The sequence below is a fragment of the Thamnophis elegans genome, chromosome 7 (assembly GCF_009769535.1).
Source record: "Thamnophis elegans isolate rThaEle1 chromosome 7, rThaEle1.pri, whole genome shotgun sequence".
Lineage (NCBI taxonomy): Eukaryota > Metazoa > Chordata > Lepidosauria > Squamata > Colubridae > Thamnophis > Thamnophis elegans.
Window position 1 is genome coordinate 67,831,129 of NC_045547.1, and position 24,156 is coordinate 67,855,284.

Below are 24,156 nucleotides of genomic sequence, written 5' to 3' on the forward strand. Positions count from 1 at the left end.
AGAATAATCAAATTCTTAGCATCATTACAAGACTATCATCCCAAATAGGAATATGTACAATCCTATGTAGGATTGCATCTTTCTGCAGTTGTCCCTGTTACACAGAGGGGAAAAAAAGTGGAAAAGTATGAACATGGGACAGTAAAGAGGAGCCGTTGCTTCATTGTGTATAGCCATCCAATAACTAAGAGGTCAGCATGCTTGGGTCCATCTATTAGGCAATATAGTCTTGCCTAATATGGAACCAATATACCTTCCTTGATATAGCACCTACCCTGTGTCAGAGTATATTCATAGGCAACAAGGTCAGCCAATGAATAGACATGGTAACAGGTCAGCCAATGGGGACTGTTTGGAAACTGAAACAGTACTTGCTGGAGACAGCTAGGAGCCTGGGCATGTCTTCTTTGACTTCTGTGCTAAAGCTGCAAACTAGTCTGCTGCTGGAACAAAAACTGAAAACAGTCCTCTCCTCTGCCTATGTTGTTTGTACTCTCTACCATGTTGGAAGAACCACTTGTGGTATTGTATATTTACTTATGTGTTATATTACGGTTTATCTAAAGAGAAGTTAATGAATCCTGCTGAATCAGTTACCTGTGTGTGCTTTCTTGATTTGATTGCTGCTGCAAACTCTGACACCCTGGGAAATAGCATTCCTTCTTCCCAAGATCCAGGCAGCCCTGATGGTGTTATCTTCCAAAAAAGTCCTGTGGACTTGGCTTTTTCCTCAGGTTATAGACTATGATAAGGGATGGGTGGGATGTATGTTAGTGGTTACAGTCTTTTCTTAGTAGGAGCAATTGATATCCATCCATCCATCCATCCATCCATCCATCCATCCAATGAAACATTATCTCTATCTCTAATGCTAATAACCCTAATTCACTCACTCAATCACTCAATCAATCATCTATCTATCTATCTATCTATCTATCTATCTATCTATCTATCTATCTATCTCTATCTATCTATATCTATATCCATCCATGCATCCTATCTCACTTACACTTACTCACTCACTCACTCTATTTCTATCAATCATCCATCCATCCATCCATCCATCCATCCCTCAATGCCCATCTCACATACATGACTCTGGGTGTCTTACAACTAAAAACATAAACAATGCCAGCATTTAAAAAACAAACAAAGCAGCCATACAAACAATGCACCTATTAAAAAGCCTCAAAACAATTAAAAAAAATATACAGTACAGTCACAGGAGACACAATCATTCAAGAACAGTACGGCCATTTGATGGGCTCCTTGTTCTCTGATGTCCAGGCCAGATGGCAAAGCCAAATCTTGAGGTCTTCCAGAAGGCCAAGAAGATCAGGGCCAGTCTGAATTTGGAGGACACAATTTGTTATTTTTAGTCTACTAGTACTCTACTTTCAACCTGCCCAAGGACTGACAGGTAGCTACCATCTGTATTCCCAACACAGTACCAGCTGATGTATATAATGATCTGTCCTGGACCAATGTTTTGACATGGTCCAATCCAGATCATGCGTTCCCAAATCCATCCTTTCAGAAAAATACTTTTGACATTAAAAAACTCTTTTGCTGCATTGGGAGGGGGATGATGCACTAAGCTTTTTCAAAACAAGTGCACTGGATTTGGAAAACATTTGTTTCTGTTCTATTCTTTTCTTTATTTGCTTAATCCTTTCGAGAGGAAAGCAAATGGCAGCTTTTCGTATCCTAGTTTTAAGTGCTCAGAAGTAAATTAGCAGGTGGCTAATGAGTTTACCTCTTGTACAGATGCAATGATTGTAGATTAAACATAGATGGAAAGACAGAGAGGAGTGGAAAGGTGATTTTACCAAATCTGTGTTACCTAAGGAGCACAGATTCCCACAACTAGGAGGAAAATCTCATTAAAAATGTTTATTTCTTGCCAGGGATCAAATTGATGTTTCGTGAATTCCATAGATATGTACTTTTCACTATTCTGCTTGAAGCCAGACACACAAATCAAGGATTTGGCAGTGCATATTATATACTATAAAACACTAGGAAATTAGCAGGTACTTTGAATTATACTTTCATTACTGTTTCTTTAGTCTCCCTCTTTTGTGATTACAATGTGTCCTGATTCTTTTTTAGTGGACTATAAAAATAATTTAACCTGCAATTTGCAGTAATTGTTAGTCCCAAATAGCTTCCAAAATCCCTTCCTAATAGTGAGAAAGGGCAATAGGGAGATACCACTGTGCACATTTAGTTAGAAATAGATCTAAACTAAGGCATAGGGTTTTTTTTTCCTTCTGGTGTTAGATTTCCGAAAGGAATGAAGATTTGGGTATCCATGAAAGCACTGACCATGCAAAACAAAAAAGGGGAAAATGTAAAATAAGCAATCTTTGTTTATCCTAGGTTTTTGAGGGTAGCATTCAGATGTGGTATTCAGCAGGTTCTGACCAGTTCTGGAAAACTGGTAGCAGGAATTTTAAGTAGCTTGGAGAACCATTAAATGCCACCTCTGATTGGCCCCGCCCCAATCTATTCTCAGCCTCCCGAGTCCCTGATTGGAAGGAAATGGGGATTTTGCAGTAACCTTCCCTGGAGTGGGGAGGGAATGGAGATTTTACAGTCTCCTTCCCCTTCCACACCCACCAAGCCACGCCATGCCCCCGCCATGCCCCAAGCCATGCCCGCAGAACTGATAGTATTTTGTTTTAATCCCCCAGGCCCATATGTAATTTGGATTGAACATTCTCCTACTGTAAAATAGGAGGTTAAAAAACATCAGACTCCGTGGTTCATCCACTCATACTATGGGAGTTTCTTTCTCTTCAGCTTTAATATACTCATGGAACGCTCATGAATCTTCATCCGTTATTGAGCATTTCCCATCCCTTCAAAGCAAATTTATACTGTGCATTTCATCAAATCTTCAGCAGTCTGGGGGTAATATTAACAGAGATGTATAAAATGAGGAGGAAATAAATTGGCAAAGCTTTAATACCAGTCCAGTCCAAGCATGGGTATCCAGAAAGTCAAGATAGCAACCAGGATGACATAATCAAAGCCCTGCACCATTTAAGCATGTTGAGTTGATGCCATGAGCACAGTTGCCATCTCCCTCAAGAATCTCTTTGATTGCTAAATCTGAGTACAGCTTCACTAGACAAAATGACATGAATAGATTATCTGAAAGGCCCCTCCAACCTTACAATTGTCAATAAGTTGTTAAAATGTCAATACTTCAGTTACCAATTGCCATTTCTGTTCCTCTGTCTGATGTACTGCAGGGAGTTTTTTAAATGTAATATTTGTATTTGTTTTTTTTATTGCTCATTCATGAGTTTTCTTCTCTAAAAATGGAAAAGAAATTTAGTCCCATACTATTTTTTTTAATATTTGGACTCCTTCCTCCAAGCTTCTGGGAATACATCTCAATTCATATTTAAACTGACCACTAACACAACCCTACTGAATATTATAATAATAATGTATGATTTAAAAATCAATAATTATGGTCACAGAATCCTTCAGTTGGAAGGAGCAATCTGGGTCATTGAGTCCAATCCTCCGCTCTGTGCAAAAATCCAAATTAAAGCTTGAAGAAATGTCATACGGAGTACAAATTTTATTTGACAAGATAGAGATGGGATTGAAAATGAATTTACAAGTGACAGGCCAAGAAAATTATTTAGAAAAGGAAAAAAACCTGGATCTACAAAAGAATTTGGGTGAGTTTTTAAAACGTATCAAAGAAATATGAATGACATCCCAAGAGATTGAGCTGGATAATTATTTTTTCTACAGGATTTATGAATGTGGCTTGTTAAAACATTGAAGAATTCTGTTCAATGGGACAAAGAAGAAATGAAGAGAAATCAAATCTTACATTTGAATTAAAACCACTAGAAATGAAATGAAAAAATATAATGTTTGTTCATTTGATCAAGGTTAAAACAAGATACAATGTTACTTCTGGCTTTTTTTGCTGACATCAGGACTGAAAATATTATGCTTCGTGGATTTGTTTATAGATAAGAGATGGGATTTAAGATGAAGAGACAAAAGTGTGTAGCCTTACAGGGTGAAGAGTAACCAAATTTGTTATACTTGTGATGAAGGTTGAAAGTCACATATTTATATTTTCTTTTTGCTTTATTCATTATATTTTTAATTTTCTTTCCTCCCCCTTTTTCCCTTTCAATTCTTACTTTTTCTCTATTATCTCTTTTTTTTAAAAAAATGTATTAAGTATGTTGGATTGTTGGAAGAATTTCCCTGGGTTTCTTTCTTCCGAGCCGGGAAGCAATCAAGATGCGGAGGTGAATTGTTGGAAACAAGGTTGTTTTATTTGGTCGAAAACAATACAAGGTTTGCTTTGGATATAGACTGACCCATCAGTAAGATTTTTATAGGATTTTTGAATCCTTTGTGAAGGAAATGCAACTTGATGTATGATTTTATTACTGGGAACAGGAGATATGGATGCAATATATGTTTTTTATGGCTGGAGAAAGAAAAAATAGGAAACACATGGCTCTTTAGAGTTTTATCAGGAAAAAAAAAACCAGGCACATGGCTCTTCCTGATTGACCCCCATGACTCAAAGAAAAAACATAACCTAGATGCAAAATTTCAATCTCTTTCAATATAGGTTGATTCTTGTGCTTAGATTTCTCCCTGCCAGCATTATATTGTCTTTAGGAAAACATTGTATTGTATTAATGGAGCAGTGGTGCTATTCACCCAGTTCTATCCGGTTCGGGCGAACTGGTAGCAACAGCGGCAGGAGGCTCCGCCCACCCACCCGGATGTCATCACATCCCATTTTTGCCACTGTGCATGCGCGGAAGGTCCTGCACATGCACAGAGGTGGCACATGTGCTCAAATTTACGAACTGGTAGTGAAGATAAGTGAATACCACCCCTGGAAAGGAGGCAGGTTTTTTTTCTGATTTTAGATCAGAAGGCTGTTAAAAAAGGAAGATGAGAGGCTTTTTAAACTTCTATCAAGATGTTACTTGATATAAGAAATAATTAACTCTTGAAGCTGACAACTATCCATCTAGACACTTACATATTAAAGCATCTTAGATGATTGTCAGCTTCAAGAGTTGGACAGCCCACCATCCTTCTAGTAATTAATTATACTGTCAAATAGCTCTTACTACTAATACATTTCCGCCCCACAACATTTGATCAGACTTTGCTGTCCTGTAATTTAATCTATTATTTTGTGATTTTTGTAGTGAGAGAGAACAGGCATTATTCTTTCTTTACAATTTATTATTAACTATTTATACTTTCTTCAACTCATTATTCATTTTCTTTTCACATATTTTAAAAAATGCTGCAATATATAGAAATATTGACTCAGCCTTCCAACTTTCTGAGGTTGGTAAAAGGAGGACCCTGGTGGGAATTTTATAGTAACCTTCTCCTGGTGTGGGGAGGAAATTGAGATGTTACAGTATACAGTACCCATCAAGCAACGCCCACCAATATGCTGACTCTGTAAATCACTTCAAGTGGCTGTAATGCATTGTGAAGCAGTATATAAGTCTAAGTGTTATTGCTATATTTGTTGGTCTTCTCTGAAGCGGTTCCATTCTCTTTGGAAAGTGCAATGTCAGAACTGACATCTTCATAGTCTTTGAGATGGAATTGTAACAATGCAGAATACCATGATGCTATTATTTCCTATGATTTGGACATTATAAACCTCAAGCCTAAAATTGTATTTTCCTTTCTTAAAGCCACATCACACACAAAAATTTCAGTAAACCAGATATCGTCGATTACCTATCTATTTTTTTTTCCTAAGTGAAATAATACAATCAATTCGGTGTAAATGCAGCAGGCTAGAAACCAGGAACTGTGGGTTCTTAGACACAAAACCAGATGGGTGACTTTGAGCTACTTCTTCTTTCTTAGCATCAGTAGTCTGTACAAGTCCAGACTGAATTGAAAACACACAAAGTAAAGAACATTGCTTTTGTTTCTGTTAGATAGCATGACACTTATAATTATTGTTACCCATTCACTTGCTAGTGTCCAAAAATGTCACTCATCTGATTTTTACTTGTGAGATGATTGAATAATGAAACTGCCAATCAAAGCATGGCAATGCAAGTCATCTTCTCCCAGTTTATATTCTGGAAGGTGGAGAGATTGAGAAGAGACAGGTCTGAGAAGTGTAAGCACAGGGATGGGGGGGAAATGGAGAGGCCTGCCTCAGGGAAAACCTCCATCTGTCTGAATGCCAAGTTTATGAATACAGATTTGATATTGAGGAAGGCTTGATAGCCTATATGTATAATGAAGCCAATGTACAACACATTTTAATATATGTAATAAAAATAATTCAATTCTTCTCTTAAATTAACGTTAACGCTGTCAGTATATCGCTTATTATTTATTATTATACATTTTTTGTTTAACAAGTAACATCATCTCAGACATATACAAAGAAATTAAAGAGAAAAACTGAAAAATTTCCAAATCAGAAAGGGTTTGGTGATAGCAGCAAAGTTAGTATATCTCTTAGAAATAGTATTATTAATAATACTATTAATATTAATAATAGTATTATTCATTAGTTAATAAATTAATGGGGTAGAATAGAATAGAGCTGGAAGGGATCTTGGAGATCTTCTAGGCCAGCCTGCTGCTCAAGCAGGAGATCCCATACACACCTACCTGCCTGCCTGCCTGCCTGCCTGCCTGCCTGCCTGCCTGCCTGCCTGCCTACCTACCTACCTACCTACCTTCCTTCCTATCTGCCAGAGGTAGTATTCAGCAGGTTCTGACCAGTTCTGGAGAACCGTAGCAGAAATTTTGAGTAGTTTGGAGAAGCAGTAAATACCACCTCTTACTGACCCACCCCCATCTATTCTCTGCCTCCTGAGTCCCAGCTGATAGGGAGGAAATGGGGATTTTATAGTAACCTTCCCTCTGGAGTGGGGAAGGAATGGAGATTTTACAGTATCCTTCCCCTGCCATGCCCACCAAGCCACATCACCAAGCCATGTCACACCCACCAAGCCACGCCCACAAAACTGGTAATAAATATTTTGAATCGCGCCACTGATTCATACATACATACATACATACATACATACATACATAGTTAGTAAGTCATTTAACCAGTTAGTTAATTGAAAGGAGCCTCATAACAGAGAAGAAATGTAACAGTTTGTCAGACATTTTTCCAAAGATCTGTCTCTACTGTAGATTTTCTAAAATTTTCTTTCTTTTGCAGCAAGTTTTTTTTGAAAACATGAAAAAACAGTGCCATTGTCTTAGTGTTGTGTCAGCACTGTTTGTGTGTGTTTGTGTGTGTGTGTGTGTCTGCATCAATGTGTATATGTTCGTGCTTGAGAAAAAGAAGAAAAGGGAATGTTCCTTAGTTCAAATTTACTGCTTTGGAAGGAGCCTTTCAAGACTGCCTACTAGGTTTGTTTGTTCGTTTATTTATTTGGGTTATTGCCTCACAGATGTGCTCATTAAGCGACAATAGAAACATGCTTTCATATTTAATGTCGTTGAAAATAAGTGTATCACAGGTGATAAGTATTTACCAACATAGAAATGAAGCACTGTAGGGCCTCTGCCATCCATGTTGGAAATAAGAAAAATCTATAGGTTGTACTTTACAGTTAATTAAGCATCAACAAGTGTACTTTTTCCTCACAAAAATCAATTTTCATGCCCTATGAAAAGCTCTTCAGCAACATATTCCCACCCACCCCCCCCCCATGTTGGCAATAGTTAGGAGTGGGGAAGGGAACGGAAAGAAATGTTCAAATAAATAGTTCATTTAAAAAAAAGACTCATATGCTTTGGAATACTTTTCTTGGGTAATAATGAATGTGGCAGTTTAAATACTCCTAGGCGCCTAACTTTCTCGTTTCTGCAAGAATCATTGATTTAATTTCCTAATGACAGAAGAGTTAAGTAATAAGTTTGGGAAAGAAATGCAAGCAACCATGTGAATCCATGTGCCAAATTGATATTTCAGTAGCTCTGATAACTTATTAGGGCAATGACCATGGGACATCACAGACTGGGGTAATAAATCTTCAGTTCATAATTCTCATTTCAAATCACTTTTGTCTCACCAAGTGTCAGTTTTGTTGCCTTGCTATTTTCTGGCCTTTAATACGATCAGACTAAACTAATAATATTAATATTCCAGCCAAGAAGAAAAATGATCATTCATGAAACAGGAGATACATATATACAAAGAAAAAAAAAACTTTCTGATGAATGAAGACATTCACTGTAAGGCAGTAAAAATATTATTGATGAGGTGTTTCTAACTTGGATATGTTGGGTTTTAGACCTATGCTCTGTAGGTAGTTACTTTTTCTGCTGTCTGTGAAGATAAACATCATATTATGAGATTTATTCTCCTTGTTCCAATTATTGGTGACTATAAGTGGAAGATCTGAAACTTAATGCTTATCCCAGTGAGCGTTGTGCAGTAGGAACTAGTTCTAATCTCGGGATGTTTTTCAATTCTCAGGTAGCAAAGTTAATTTCAGGGAAATGTGGGAGACCTAGTTCATCAATTCTGAGATATTATCCAGATATTAACAGTGGAGGCTGAGAAACTATTAGGGTATCTCCTATTCCCTGCAGCAAATACCAATTCCTTTAATAGCTCTGAAGAACAATTTAGAGAACTGTCTTAATATTAAACATTAAAATCATATCAGAACTGTATTTTTCATTTTTAATCCATCGCTCTTCTTCAATTTTCAGAGAAATGTTGCATTGGCTTGTTATTTTTCCAAAGAGGACACGTGGCAACATTTTCATGGGTGAGTTCTTTTACATTTATTTCAATGGCCAAGATGTTTCTCTGAGTTCCTGACTTTTCTCAAATGCTCTGAAGCAGCAATAGACATTAAATATAAGAAGACCAGAGGTGGTATGCAGCCGGTTCAGACTGATCCTCCTGAACCAGTAGTGGAAATTGCCGATGGGCCTGCCTACCTGGCCCAGCTTTGTGCCATCCTATTAGGCACATTTTTGAAGCTGGGCGCATGCACAGAAGGCATGTACGTGAACAAAGCACATGCACAGAAGGCCTGCTGCATGGAAGGGGTGCGTGCATGAAGGAAATGTGCGTGTGGGGAACGGTGGTAACAAAATGTGAAACCCACCTCTGAAGAAGACTCTTCATGGGACTTTTCCATTCCTGAAGATAAGGCAAGTAGACACCTGTTGAGAATGGAAAGAAATGGAAAAAAAAACAAAGAAGGGTGTCCATTATCAACTTAAAATAATAGGGCAAGCTCAGGATAGCAGCTCAAAGCCATTCTAAAGCAGTATTTCTCAAGCTGGCAATTTTAAAACATGTGAACTTCAAATTGCAGAATTCCCAAGTCTGTTTTAAAAAGTTGCTGAGCTGGAAAAAAACACTGTTCCAAAGTATCCCAGAGTGCATGATAAAAAAAGGAACTATGGAACCTACAGAACTGATTTTAGAATCTTCTTCTTCCTAGCAAATTCCCACAAGTGCAGGGTTCACTTTTTGTATCGTTGACTGCCACTTTGCATGGTCAACTGTGTCTCCAGGGTACAGGCCCGTGGCTTGCATATCTTTGTTGATAGTGTCTTGCCATCTCTGTTTTGGGCATCTGGGAGGTTGCCAGCCATTGACTTCTAGTTGGTAGGCAGTCTTGGCAATAGTAGAAGGTGCTGCTCTCTGGATATGTCCATACCAGTGGAACCGGCTTTCTCTCATCTTCTCTATAATTGGTGCCACACCAAAATTTTGTTGAATGGTATCATTTGTGATGTGATCAAGAAGGGAGATGCCCAATATCCAACAGAACATTAGCATTTCTGTGGCATGGAGATAGCTTTTGATCCTTGTTGTTGCTGCCCAGCATTCAGTGCCATACAGTGCAACAGGGTGAATGGTTGTCTTGTACATCTTAGATTTAAGATCGGTTTGCATTTGTCTGTCACATAACACACCAATGAGTTCTTGTCAATGCATCCAGACTATATTCACCCTTGCTCACATCTCGCCATTGATGTTGCCATTGCCTTGGAGGTGGGATCTCAGATACATAGAACTGCTTTTAGAATGGTGTTATTCAAATCAATAAAGAAAATGTATGGCCTAATCACTTATTCAGTCATTAATAGGTCAAGACTTTTATGATTCTACAGGTAATTAAATAAGACAAAAACTGTGAAAAGAAATGCTACGAGGCATAACCATTTGTTCAACAATTTCAAAGGTCACGCTAAAGAACTATTAAATAAAATACTATTTCAACCTGGCTTCTGAAAAAGAAGGGCAAAAGTAATCTTTTCCAACCTGTTGGAGCTCACTGTTGAAGGTAACATAATAAAATTACTTTGATGATAAAGTGATTACACTTGAATGACAAATACTTTGCACAAATGTGGAACTGAAGCGTGCTTGAATGTGACAAATATAAAAAAATGTAGTCAGAAGAGTGGAAAGTTTAAGGATGGGTTCAATACTGACCAGTTAGTAATGCAAATATATGTGATGTCATCTTGATTCTATAATCTATTTAAGAATAAATATTTAAGGGATTCTTATATTGACATTAAAGGTGCATTGGTTGGGGACATGAATACAACATTTTGTAAAACTCAAGTGATTTTCAGAAAATTGTCAGGCCTGCAGCCATCTTTTTTTGGATCTTTAGCCTGCCACACTTTCTATTATTCTACTATGTATTTTCTATTGTGGGAAAATTGGAGGGGGGATTGTAAGGAGTTACATATCATGTAGCCATAACTAAATTCTTACTAGAAAGCCAAGGTCATCCTTTGCCTCTGCACCTAACCAGAATTGGATAGGTAGCAGCATGGCAGTGGGAGTTTGGACCATGGGATGGACTTGTGGGTGTGGGGATGCAAGATCTTGAACTTTCAACTGGGTGGGGAAAACCGGGAAGCTTTCAGATTCAGGTTTTCCCAGATGTGCCAACATGGCTCTCTTTATAAATTGGAACTTTGAGCAATACTTTGCCTTGGACTCTGATTTACTTTTGGGAAGCTGACACAAATATTATTTAAATTGTGTGATGCAATACAAGGATGGATGTGAAATTTAATGCATCAAAGGCCAAAGTGGAAATGAAGCAATAAAATATGCATTCTATTTGCTAGGGAAAAGGAATTATGAATGTATGTTAAGCATAAATAGTGAAAATTAGAGCAAATATTTGTATGAATTTGGATGGATGGATTCATGTATCTTGATAAAATTTACTAAATTACTATTTACAAAACAAGGAAAAATGGAAGGAAAACAATTAAGATGTGCAAATACTGACAAAAGGATAGTGGATGTTATGGAGAGTAGTTTGAATATTTTTAAAGACATTAAATTGGTCTGTTTGAAACTGTGTTTGTTCCCACTTTGTTATGCAATCACTGAGTAGGTTAAGGAAACAGAAACATAAGTTGAAGGCAGTGGAAAATGGGCATTTAAGAATCTTGGACTATGCACAAAAATAGATAGGATCAAGAATGAATGCTACTAAAAGAATGTAAATCTAATGCAAAAGTGAGTAAACACAATTTTTAAAAAATCCACTGAAATCATATAGAGAATGAGTGATGATTAAATGGGAAAAGGAGAGTGACTAGATTATGAACAATGAGAACTTCAAGAAAGTTGTAGTTAAATGGAGTTGAAAGGATTTTTGAAAAATGAGAAGCTTAAAGGACAAAAGAGATTGTGCAAAGACATGTACAAATGTGATACAAGAGAGGATGATTGATCAAAATAGAAAGATGGTTTATATATACTAGATTTACTTATATTCCTTTTCCTCTTTCTTTCCTCATCCCTTAATTTCTTGTCTTAGTATTAACTTATTAGGAATATTTCTTATTCCTTTTCCATACTTCATATAATATTGCCATAAAGGAATAGATACCACAATGGAATAGATTCTGTGTGGACATAGTATCCTAGGGATCTGAGGCTTCCTTCAATGCTACTTCACTTAAACCCAACAAGATTACTACAATTGTTTCTTACATCATATGGTCTCCTCCTTTGCCCATGATCCCCACTCCTACTATGACTGAAGTTTTCATTGTGGATATCAGCTCCTGAAAGCAGAAATACACATGGACCCATTTTTCTGTACTATGTCTCTGTCAGCAATATAATATATTTCCATCTGTAGTGTGTATGTTGTTGCTGTTTTTAAGTGTTTATCGTATACGTGATCCAGTGTGCACTTGCTTTTGCACTGCTCGTTCTTACATCAAAGCTTCTTGATGCATGATGTAATGAGGGGTGTTTGTGCATTTTAAAAAGCTGGTTGTTACAGAGTCTAATGCTGCCTTGTGTTAAGAGAAAATGATCTAAGGTTATCACTTTGTCCCCCATGCTAAGCGAGGACAAGAACCTAAGTCTCCCCACTCTTATTCCAGCATCTTAACCTCTATACCACCCAGGATCTCACTGTATTATATGTAATCATATTTCACTTTAGCTTTGGAAAGGTTACAAACAAATGGTTTTGAAAATTCTGCAATATAATAAGATTCCAGTTCATTTTATGCCCTTGATGTTGCTGCCTTAGAAGTGATTTTTAGCTTCCAAGTTCATAAGGACATGTGAAGTGGACTGAGTGGTTTACAAAGGTCAAGGAGACATGAAATTGATTCCCACTGAGCCAACTCACTTCTTAACCTGGGTTAAGTCACCATCTATTAGTCTACCCACCTTTTCAATATGGTAAAGCTAAAATTTATGGGAAAGCAATTGTGTTATTTGGAGAAAATGGCACACATTTTTAAGCCATATGAGACTTAAGAAAAGAAATGGTGCCACAGGAACAATAGAAAAAGTAAATATATCCAGTGGCACATTATTTAAAATTTAACATCTAATTATCTTGACAATGGTTTTAAAAACACGAATATTGTTGTTAAAAAATGGCTCCCAGGAAAGCATTTTTTGAGAGAGAAACGCCAATAAGAAGATTGAAATAAGCAGATTCAAATTTCATAGCCTAAATTTCTTTGGTATGATCATGTACAAAATAGCTGCTGAAACTACTAGAAATGTGTGGAAAAGTAGTTTTGGAAGTGTTTATTTAAATACTCAGCAGGTTCTAGTTGCTGAGTTGTTGGGGGTTTTTTTGTACCTTTAAATCAGTCTTAACTCAGTCACTTAAGTGACTGACTGAACTAGTCCCAAAGTTTTTTTGGACAAAATTTTCGGAAGTGATTTGTCATTGCTTCCTTTCAAGAGCTAAGATACAATGACTGGCCCAAAGTCCTAAGACAGTACTAGAATCACAGACTTCTGATTTCATAGTGGTTCATAGGGCATCTATCTGTCTGTCTGTCTGTCTTTCTGTCTATCTATCTATCTGTCTATCTGTCTTTCTGTCTGTCTGTCTGTCTGTCTGTCTGTCTATCTATCTATCTATCTTCTATCATCTATCTATCTATCTATCTATCTATCTATCTATCTATCTATCTATCTATCTATCATCTACCGTCTGTCGTCCATCTGTCCGTCTGTCCGTCCGTCCATCCATCCATCCATCCATCCATCCCATCATCTATCTATCTATCTATCTATCTATCATCTATCTATCATCTATCTATCATCTATCATCTATCATCTATCAATCTATCTATCTATCTATCTATCTATCTATCTATCTATCTATCTATCTATCTATCATCTATCTGTCTGTCTGTCTGTCTGTATGTCTGTCTGTCTGTCTGTCTGTCTGTCTGTCTATCTATCTATCTATCTATCTATCTATCTATCTATCATCTATCTATCATCTATCTATCTTCCTGTCTGTCTGTCTGTCTGTCTGTATATCTATCGATCTATCCACTCCATCCATCCATCCATCCATCCATCCATCCATCCCATCCATCCATCTATCTATCTATCTATCTATCTATCTATCTCTAGATGAAAACTCAAATGACTGCATACAAACTTTTGAGTCTATTTATTGCTTATTGTGAAATTATTACTCTGAACAATACTGTATGACTGCATTATTTACATTATCCATACAGTATTCCACAAAGTATCTATACATGGAGGAACAGAGGTTCTTTCAGATTTAATTATCCAACCCAAGTTTTTATTTTATTTTATTTTATTTGTTTTCTGATAATGAAGAATGGTTGGTATAGTTAATCTGTCCCTCAGCATAATAATTAAGGGCATAACAACTTTAAGTAATTGAATATAGGTTGTCTGTTGTTTTGAAAATGCCTTTTGTTTCCCACTCCTTGGGCTTTAATGGAGATATGATTGCTAGGCTTTCAATAAGTCATCAACACAGGAAAGAGAAGCTGGGATGAGGCTGCTGCTGGCAACATCATAGGATTTCTTTTTTTATAGTTCTATCTTTCATCTCAGGCTGATGTGACAGAGTTTATTATGATCTGTGTGCAACACTCTCCTAGCATCTGCGGTAACGGCAGTCAAAGCCAGTCATTTGTTTCATTTCCAGGATGCAGGATGGTGTGGAAAGTAGTCAGCTGATGAAGAATGGAACTGTGCACACCGTAAGTGGCTTATTATCTCACAGCAGTTTGTGCACTCATGAATTGTCTGTTTTTGGAACGGAGAAGTCACTTTTGGACCAGGTTATGCCATTCAATTATCTTTGGCAACTTGCGCCTGTCAAATGTGATCAGTAGTATATTACAGGATAGTATATTATTAATGTCTTTTTTTAAAAAAACCAGGAATTTAGTGTAGGTTTGAAGTATGTAAGAAAGCCATGTGATCATTCTTTCTCACAGTTTGGCTGTGTTGAAAAGTGCTTCGTTTAGAGCAAAAACAAAACTGAGACAATAATCATTTTTTTCTAGAATTCTCAGAAATGTTAGAGAGGTTTTACCCTCCTTGTTTGCTTAAGGCAGAAACAGAAGTGGGTTGCTCCCCATTCGGCCCAGATTGGGGGGGGGGACTAGTAGTGGTGGCAGTGAAAGGCTCCACCCACCTGCCCAGATGCTTGTGCACACAAGTGCGGATGTGCACACAAACAAACCAGTAGTAAAAAAAATAGAAATTCACCATTGGACAGAAAGCATCCACAAGTATAATAATCCTATTGTTCATTTGATTGTTTTGTTTGTTTGTTAAAAGTTTCATAGCAAAAAAAAAATTGAACCTGATCAGTTATATAGTTCATTTACAACAACTGGATATTTATCATATGTACAATCAGCATGACTGAATGAGTTGGATAAAAATTGTAATCAGAGTATCAATTATTTTTGATCTAATACATATCTCACTGATGACATCTCAGTCCTTTGTTTACTGTTGGTTCAAGAACTGGTAGTTAGTTTGGCTACATGAAATTGTTCAAGATTTTGTGAAGGGATGTTGAAGTTGCTGAGCTCATCTTGCCTTCAGAACAGAAAGCTGAGGGAGAATATAGTATTTATTTTTATTATTTATTTATATAAATACTAAATACTAAATACTAAATAAATACATACGTGTGTGTGGTGTGTGTGTGTGTGTTGCATTTGTGCTAATAAATAAATAAAGGGACTAGTATAGATATATTTCAAGCTATTTAGCTCTCATCAGCTAGCCATACCCTTACTGGGATTTGAACCTGGCCTGTATTACATATTAGGCAGTTGTGTTAGCCACTAAGCCACAGGCTCTCCCCCTTTATCAGCTAGGCCAGGGAAATAGGTATTTATTGTGTCACTACCCCTGGTATGCCCAAATATGGAAGGAAGCATACTGCTTCCTTTGTCTATCGGCTCATCCCAAGAGACCATCCAGACAGAAAGCCATTATTTTAATATTGCCTTTTTTGTTACATGTGTTGCATTTGTGCTGATAATAAATAAAGGGAGACTAGTATAGATCTATTTCAAGCTATTTAGCTCCTATCAGCTAGCCATACCCTTACTGGGATTTGAACCTGGGCTGTATTACATATTAGGCAGTTGTGATAGACACTATATATGTAGCCACTATATAAAACCCTAATAGTCTTTGGCTATTCAGGTTTTCTCCCGCTTAAATTTGGAAGTGTTTTGGCAACGTTTCGACAAAGTCTCATCTCATCATCTTCAGGCTGGTTTGCTCAGCTTTGTGCTTCTAGGAGCAATGTGAGATCGCAGCTGTTTCTTACTTTTAACTGCCCGTGGGGGTGTGAGCTGATTGGTGGGAGCTTGGATGTGTTCTGATTGGGTGGAGGTCTGTTCTGATTGGTTGGGGGGTTTGTGCTCAGCTTAGTCTGGGTTGCGGGAGATTTGAGCTGGTGAGCTGCGTTGCTGTGGTTTGGCTTCGTGTTTGTGCCCGTGCCAGGTCTTCATGTTGGGTGCCAGTCTGCTTCATGTATGGAATGGAGGGGTTTAAAGTAGCTAATGATGCAGCTGCGGTTTGGCTTCTGGTACTTGGTTGTGCCTCATCATTAGTGTGGGTTTGAGTCTGCTTTCTGCGTGGATATGTGGTAGTGACATCCTGTGTGGCTCTCGTGGGTCTGGTGTCATTCCTCATGTTTGGGGCTCATTTGTCAGTAAGGGCAGGTTTCCAAATGGCTGGTAGGTGGGAGGTATCATCTCGTTTGTTCACGCTGTGTGGGCGCTTTTCTATCTCGATGGCTTCTCTGATTATTCTGTTGTTAAAGTGTTCAGCTTTGGCGATAGTTTTGGTCTTTTTAAAGTCAATTTCATGTCCTGTGGTTTTAAGGTGTTGGACCAGGGAAGAAGTTGGTTCCTCTTTTCTGACTGTGTTCTTGTGTTCTTAAATGTGTGCACTTATTCTTCTGTTGGTTTGTCCGATGCAGGAGAAAACTCGAATAACCAAAGACCTACATAGAAACACCCGCGAAAACCTCAGGAATGATATATCTCCACTCCTTTTGCTCCTCTTTTATTTCCTGACCTGTAGCCTTACTCCCAAGTTGACCCTTGTTCTTTAGCTGTTCCCTTCGTCTGGCAACTCTGCTCATGCACACACTGTTCATCTGCCTCACTGATGTCTGACTCTGAAGGCAGCTGACAACTGGCATTCGGCTCTGGCCCCCTCTCTGACTCCAACACAGAGCCCTCATCAGAGCCTTCCTCAGACTCCAGGTCTGGCCCATGTTCCTCCCCAACCTCCTCAGTGTCCAAATCTTCTGCCAGCATTGTTGGCCACTGGTGGGTCACAACAGATTCGTTCTTCCGTACCATCTTGTGTGAACAGTAATATATTTACAATAAATATGAGTCTGATTGAAAATCTGGAAATGCATGTAGTCCTTGACATATGACCACAATTGGGAGAATATGATCACATTTCTCAATTGAGAAATTCTGTTGCTAAGCAAGGTAGTTGTTTCATGAGCCGCACCCAGTTTTATGACATTTTGTTGTGAAGTGAATCACTGTTGTTTTTAAGTGAAAGGTGTGGTTGTTAAGCAAATCCAACTTCTACTATTGACTTTTTGTTAGAAGTTGGTTGAGAAAGGTCACAAATAGTGGTCATTAGGCTGCTGGATGCTGCACTCCATTGTAACTACATGCTGGAGGCCAAATACCTGAATTTTATAAGGTGACTGTGGGGATACAGCAACAGTCGTAAGTGCAAATATCAGTTGTACCTATAGTTTTATACTTGTTCAAACCTATTCTCCCTTCTCATAAAAGGCTGTCGTTGTTTTTTATAAATTAACCTAAGAGCCTCAGTGGCACAGTGGTTAGAGTGCAGTACTGCAGGCTACTTCTGCTGCCTGCTGGCTGCCTGCAATTTGGCAGTTCAAATCTCATGGGCTCAAGGTTGACTCAGCCTTCCATCCGTCCAAGGTGGGTAAAATGAGGTCCCAGATTATTGGGGGCAATAGACTGACTCTGTAAAACACTTAGAGGAGGATGTAAAGCACTGTAAAGTGGTATATAAGTCTAAGTGATATTGCTATTGCTAAGCCAAGTGGTATTTATTTGTTTTTGTTTTAGAATGGTTTATGGAATGATGTGTTGGGGTCCAGTTCACATATTACATTAAGTCCTAATATGTAAGTTTACACATCAAGTAAGTCAAAAGAAAACAAATTACATTGCACATTGGCTTAATAACCTGGCTTAATAGCAGTAACTGTGAGAAGGATCTTGGCGCCTTAGTGGACAATCAATTAAATATGAGCCAGCAGTGTGCGGAGGCAGCCAAAAAAGCCAATTCAATCCTAAATTACCTTAACAGAAGGAGTAAATCAAGATCACGTGAGGCACTAATACCACTCTATAAAGCCTTAGTAAGACCACATTTACAATATTGAATCTAGTTGTGGTCACCACACCATTAAAAAGATCTTGAGACTCTAGAAAGAATACAGAGAAGTGAACAAAGATTATTAGGGGAGTGGAGGCTAACGCATATGAAGAATGGTGGTAAGAACTGGGCATGGCTAGTCTAGTGAAGAGAAGGACTAGGCATGACATGATAGCAGGGTTTCAATATTTGAGGGGCTGTCACAGAGAGTGGGGGGTCAAGCTGTTTTCCAAAGCACCTGAAGGTCAGACAAGGAATAATGGATGGAAAATTATCAAGGGGAGATTCAACCTAGAAATAAGAAGAAATTTTCTTACAGTGAGAACAATCAACCAATGGAACAGCTTGCCTTTGGAAGTTGTGGGAGCTTCATCACTGAAAGCTTTCAAGAAGAGACTGGACAACCATCTGTCAGTAATGGTATAGGGTCTTCTGCTTGAGGGGTGTTGGACTAGATGATCTACAAGGTCCCCTCCAACTATTCTGTTCTGTTCTGTTCTGTTCCGTTCCGTTCCGTTCCATTCCATTCCATTCCATTCCATTCCATTCTATTTTATTCTTTCTGTGCATTGGCAATAACTAAGTTATCAAGACCTATTCAAGGTAGCTGGTTCTCAGAAGCAACTTTTCACCACTTGAGTTGGTTTTCTGCTGATTCTGCCTGAGCTGTCTGAGCTGGAATCCCTAACATTTTACGTACCTTACCTTTTACAGTATGTTCAGTGTTGGCCCTTCTGAGATCTTTCCTGCAGACCAAGTTTGATTTTGTTTACAGCGATGTATTCCAGAAGAAAAATTTATAAATTCAGTGAACTTGTAAGGGAAGAAACGCTTTCCATAATATACATTTTGAGTAGCCCTGGAACACAGGAATAAATCATGTCAGTTTCTCATCAATTGTTGAGAAGCAGAATGTCAGAAATGGGAATTATTGTTATACTAGCAGGTCCTTAGGGTCAAAAATAGGAATTTGGATGCAGCGAGTAATATTTTCCTCTGGGAACTGAAAGTATCCAAAAGCAAAGATATTTGGAACATGTCCAGGTTATATAAAAGGCTTGTTTTGCAAAGAGGAGGGTCAGTCCCTGACTGTTCAGCAGAAGGAGCAGATGTTGCTACTAAACCTGATGCTTGTTGTTGTCAGTAGAAGCCTTATGGGGGAAACATGTAGATGGATATTGATGTATGAAACTTTGGCAAAGTCACAGATCTTTGGCTACTGTTGTTGCAGCATTTCTCAAATCCTTGTCAGCAAACAAAATTGTGCTGCTGGAAAGAATGAGATGCCGCTAGCAAAGGTCTCTTAAAACTATCTCATAGGAGACCTATCTATCTATATCTATCTATCTATCTATCTATCTATCTATCTATCTAATCCATACATCCATCCATCCATCCATCCATCCATCCATCATCTATCTGTCTATCTGCCTGTTTATCTGTATATTTTGTCTATTGTCTATCATCTATCATCATCTATCATCTAACTAGCTAAATAGCTATCATCTATCTATTATCTATCTATCTATCTATCTATCTATCTATCTATCTATCTATCTATCTATCATCTATCTATCATCTATCTATCTATCATCTATCTATCTATCATCTATCTATCTATCATCTATCTATCTATCATCTATCTATCTATCTATCTATCTATCTATCTATCTATCTATCTATCTATCTATCTATCTATCTATCTAACACAAAGGGTATTGACCAAGTAAGGGAGACCATAGCTAATGAGAAAAGCAGTGGACAACATTTATTAATATATTTTATCTTTATCTGAAATAGTTCATACAAAATAGAATTTATAAATGAAATATAAACCATCCAAGTAACATTTATTTGGGAAAACTAGAGAAAATGGCAGAGGTTTTTTTTTAATGTTTGTAGATAGGATCTTCCCTTCCCTACTTCTCCTTCTTTTTCCCCTTTCCCCTTAATACTTGTTTCCTTGTACTTGCTGACAAATAAATAATAAGTAAATAAATAAATAAATAACTGTACAAGATTTACATTTTAGGACACAGACCTGACTTAATTTTTCTGCTACATTTTCTTTTCCCATGTCTGGATTTTATTTTTACAGGAAGAAGCATTCTTGATTTGAGCCTTTCTAAAGCAATAGAGATCTTTTGACACTATACATCAGAAAAAGTTCTCTTTAAAAAGATGTGATCGGTTTCAGGAAATTCAGGAAGAACCTGACTGATCCATTGGCTTCTGGTAGGAACTAAAATGACATTATATTCTTCATAAAATTATTGAGCAAATGATACAATTAGCTCAGTCATCTCATTAATATGATGGTGCCATGAAGAATGATATCATTTCTCTCTTCATCTTCTTAGAGATAACCATTCACTGATCTTCCAGTGTCTAAATCAGATAGCCAAAGTACTAAAAATCTTAATGGTTTTATACAACAAAGAAATAGCAGATATTTCTCCAGGGTTCCACCTGGCCCTTGGGACATGTAATTCAAGATCTTATTGGTCTGACTTATGATTTATTTCCTGATCATTTTTAATGAGTAAGATCCACACTTCTGTATTACTCTTCTGCCTGTTATAAATCCAGGTATTGTTTTTGTTTTTTTTTTTTACAGGATTTACCTTCCAGCCATTTTTACTGACTCATCCAGAATTTTGTGTGGCTCCACTTAACTCTCAAGTTTAAAATAGCCTGGCATTCTGCATTGTCTTCTTAGCATCCCCCCCCCCTCCTTTTCTGATTTGCATTTCATCACAGATTTAATGGACGAACCGCAATGTGTTGGTGAATTAAGGCTTGCTAGGTTAGGGAGTTTGTTCACCAGATTTCAAATCTCTGGTGAACAGCTTGCTGCAGCTCTACAATCATGCTGTCAAAACAAATTGCACAGTTAAATATACCTTTACAAGTATGCTTCCAAGTGGGTAGTATAAAAGGTAATTGAAAAACCCAGAGTTTGTATTAAGAATTGGCAGGTAAAGGGAGGAAGCAACCAAATAAGAAGGGGCTGTAGGAAAATACTGAGCAAACTAAGATCTAAATAATTATAAATGTATAATTATATTTGTATAATTCACAATGTATAATTGTATAATATGAGAACACCTCAAAAAAAGAGCTGCCTAAAAAATTAAGGCTATAGAAGCACAAAATGATATAGCTATCCTCAGTAAGGTGGACTAACTTGAAATGGCTGAGCAAATACAAACATACTATTCAAGTAGATGGCTATTTGAAGTTACAACTGCCAAAATGTCTTAGGGAGATATTTATGTAAGTGAGATTCAAACAGTATGACACAACAGTCAGATATGGGAGATTCCATTCTATACCTTACAATGATCAGCTTTGTATTGCGGAGCAGTAGAGGTAGAAGACCTGCTCACCCTATTGGATTGTTGCTTGTATAAGGGATGAGGGACAGGTACCTTGGTCTATATACCAAATGAATGACCCATTGGGATCCCCATATCAAAACAACTTACTTTATGTGTGGCCAGAACTGTGGCCTGTGAGTGCCTCCACCTGCATACTGGACCCCATGTCCCTCCTGGCTGGTTGCCAACAGCAGTGAGGTGACACGAGGCTGGATCCAGGCGGTTGTTACCGCTTCTCTTCGGGAGGGGTACTTCCCACCGCGCTTAAGACAGCGGTGGTGCGACCCCTCCTGAAGAAGCCGTCTCTGTATCCAGCTATTCTTAATAACTATCGTCCAGTCTCCAACCTTCCCTTTGTAGGAAGGTTGTTGAGAAGGTGGTGGCTCTCCAGCTTCAGCGTACCTTGGAGGAAGCTAACTATCTTGACCCCTTCCAGTCTGGCTTCAGACCCGGTTTACAGCACAGAAACCGCTTTGGTCGCATTGACTGATGATCTCTGGAGAGCTAGGGATGGAGGCCATGCTTCCATCCTAGTTCTCCTGGACCTCTCAGCGGCTTTCGATACCATCGACCATGGTATCCTTCTGCGACGACTGCGGGAGATAGGGGTGGGCGGCACTGTCTTGCAGTGGTTCTCCTCCTATCTCTCGGCAGGTCGCAGTCGTGTTAGTGGGGGGGCAGAGATCGTCCCTGAGGCCCCTAACCTATGGGGTGCCGCAGGGGTCGGTCCCTATCCCCCCTACTATTTAACATTTACATGAAACCGCTGGGCGAGATCATCCGAAGGCACGGGATAAAATATCACCAATATGCGGACAATACACAGTTGTATCTGTCCGCCCCGTGCCAACTCAATGAAGCGGTGGACGTGATGAACCGGGGACTGGAAGCCGTTAAAGACTGGATGAGAGCGAACAAGCTGATACTCAACCCAGACAAGACCGAGTGGCTGTTGTGTTTCCCTCCCAAAAATTTGACCACCATACCATCACTCAGGCTGGGGGGACAAAATTTAAACCCTCAGAAAGGGCCCGCAACTTGGGAGTCCTCCTGGATTCACAGCTAACTTTTGACCACCATCTCTCAGCTGTGACCAGGGGGGCATTTGCCCAGGTTCGCCTGGTGCGCCAGGTTGCGGCCTACCTGAATCGGGAGGCCCCTCACAACAGTCACTCGAGCCCTTGTGATCTCTAGGCTGGAATACTGTAATGTGCTCTACATGGGGCTGCCCTTGAAGAGCATCCGAAGACTTCAGCTAGTCCAGAATGCGGCCGCGCGAGTGATCGTGGGCGCACCACGGTTCGCCCACATACACCGATCCTCCGTGAGCTGCACTGGCTACCTGTTGGTCCCCGGGTGCACTTCAAGGTCTTACTCACCACCTATAAAGCGCTCCATGGTAGTGGATCTGGCTATTTGAGAGACCGCCTTCTGCCAATTACCTCCCTGCGTCCCATCAGATCACACAGAGTTGGCCTCCTCCGTATTCCATCCGCCAGTCAGTGCCGACTGGCGACTACTCGGAGGAGAGCCTTCTCTGTTGCGGCTCCGACACTATGGAACAATCTCCCCGTGGAGATTCGTACCCTCACCACCGTCCAGGCCTTCCGTACAGCCCTCAAGAACTGGCTAACCCGTCAGGCCTGGGGATAATCTTATTTCGCCCCTCCCGAATGCTGAGTGAATGTTGAGTTTTATTGTCTAATTTACTTTGTGCACATTTCTTTTTTTGTATTGTCCTACACTCCCCTTCCTTTTTTGATTGTAAGCCGCCCTGAGTCCCCTCAGGGAAAAAGGGCGGCCTATAAATAAACTACAAACTACAAACTACAAACTACAAAATAACATTTAACACAACACGGTACTTAAACAAAATGGTTCGGTTGAGATCTACATATGTGGGACTGATTGGGGTAGATTGTAAGGGTGACACAAATATAATTTTATATCATTTTATTCTCTTTTACATATTTATGTATTAATTATATTGTATCTTATCCTATAACTATTGTATTTTATGCCACTCTTATTTTAAACTGTTCATATAAGATTTTATTAGTGATATGCGTTTGAACCTTGTGTGTTGATATGGCCTTTAGTCTAATCAATAAGGATTATTATTATACTACAATTGTATCACAGCGGCCAGTTGTTTCGCCGAATTTGGCATTGGTTACTAGTCGGGGCCCCCACCCAGGGGCCTAGGACGTCATAACGTATTTTCGTAATATGCGTGCAGATCCAAGCAGTGCGGCTTTTTGCATTTGACTGATGGTGATTTTGTCAATTTTTAACTGTTTTAAATGTAATTCCAGTGCTTTTGGAATAGCACCCAGTGTGCCAATTACCACTGGAATTATCACTGCTGGTTTGTGCCATAGTTGTTGAATTTCGATTTTTAAGTCCTGGTATTTTGCGATTTTTCATGTTCCTTCTCAGCGACCCTGCTATCACCTGGTATTGCAATATCTATGATTGTAACCTTGTTTTTCTCAACCAGTGTGATGTCTGGTGTATTATGCG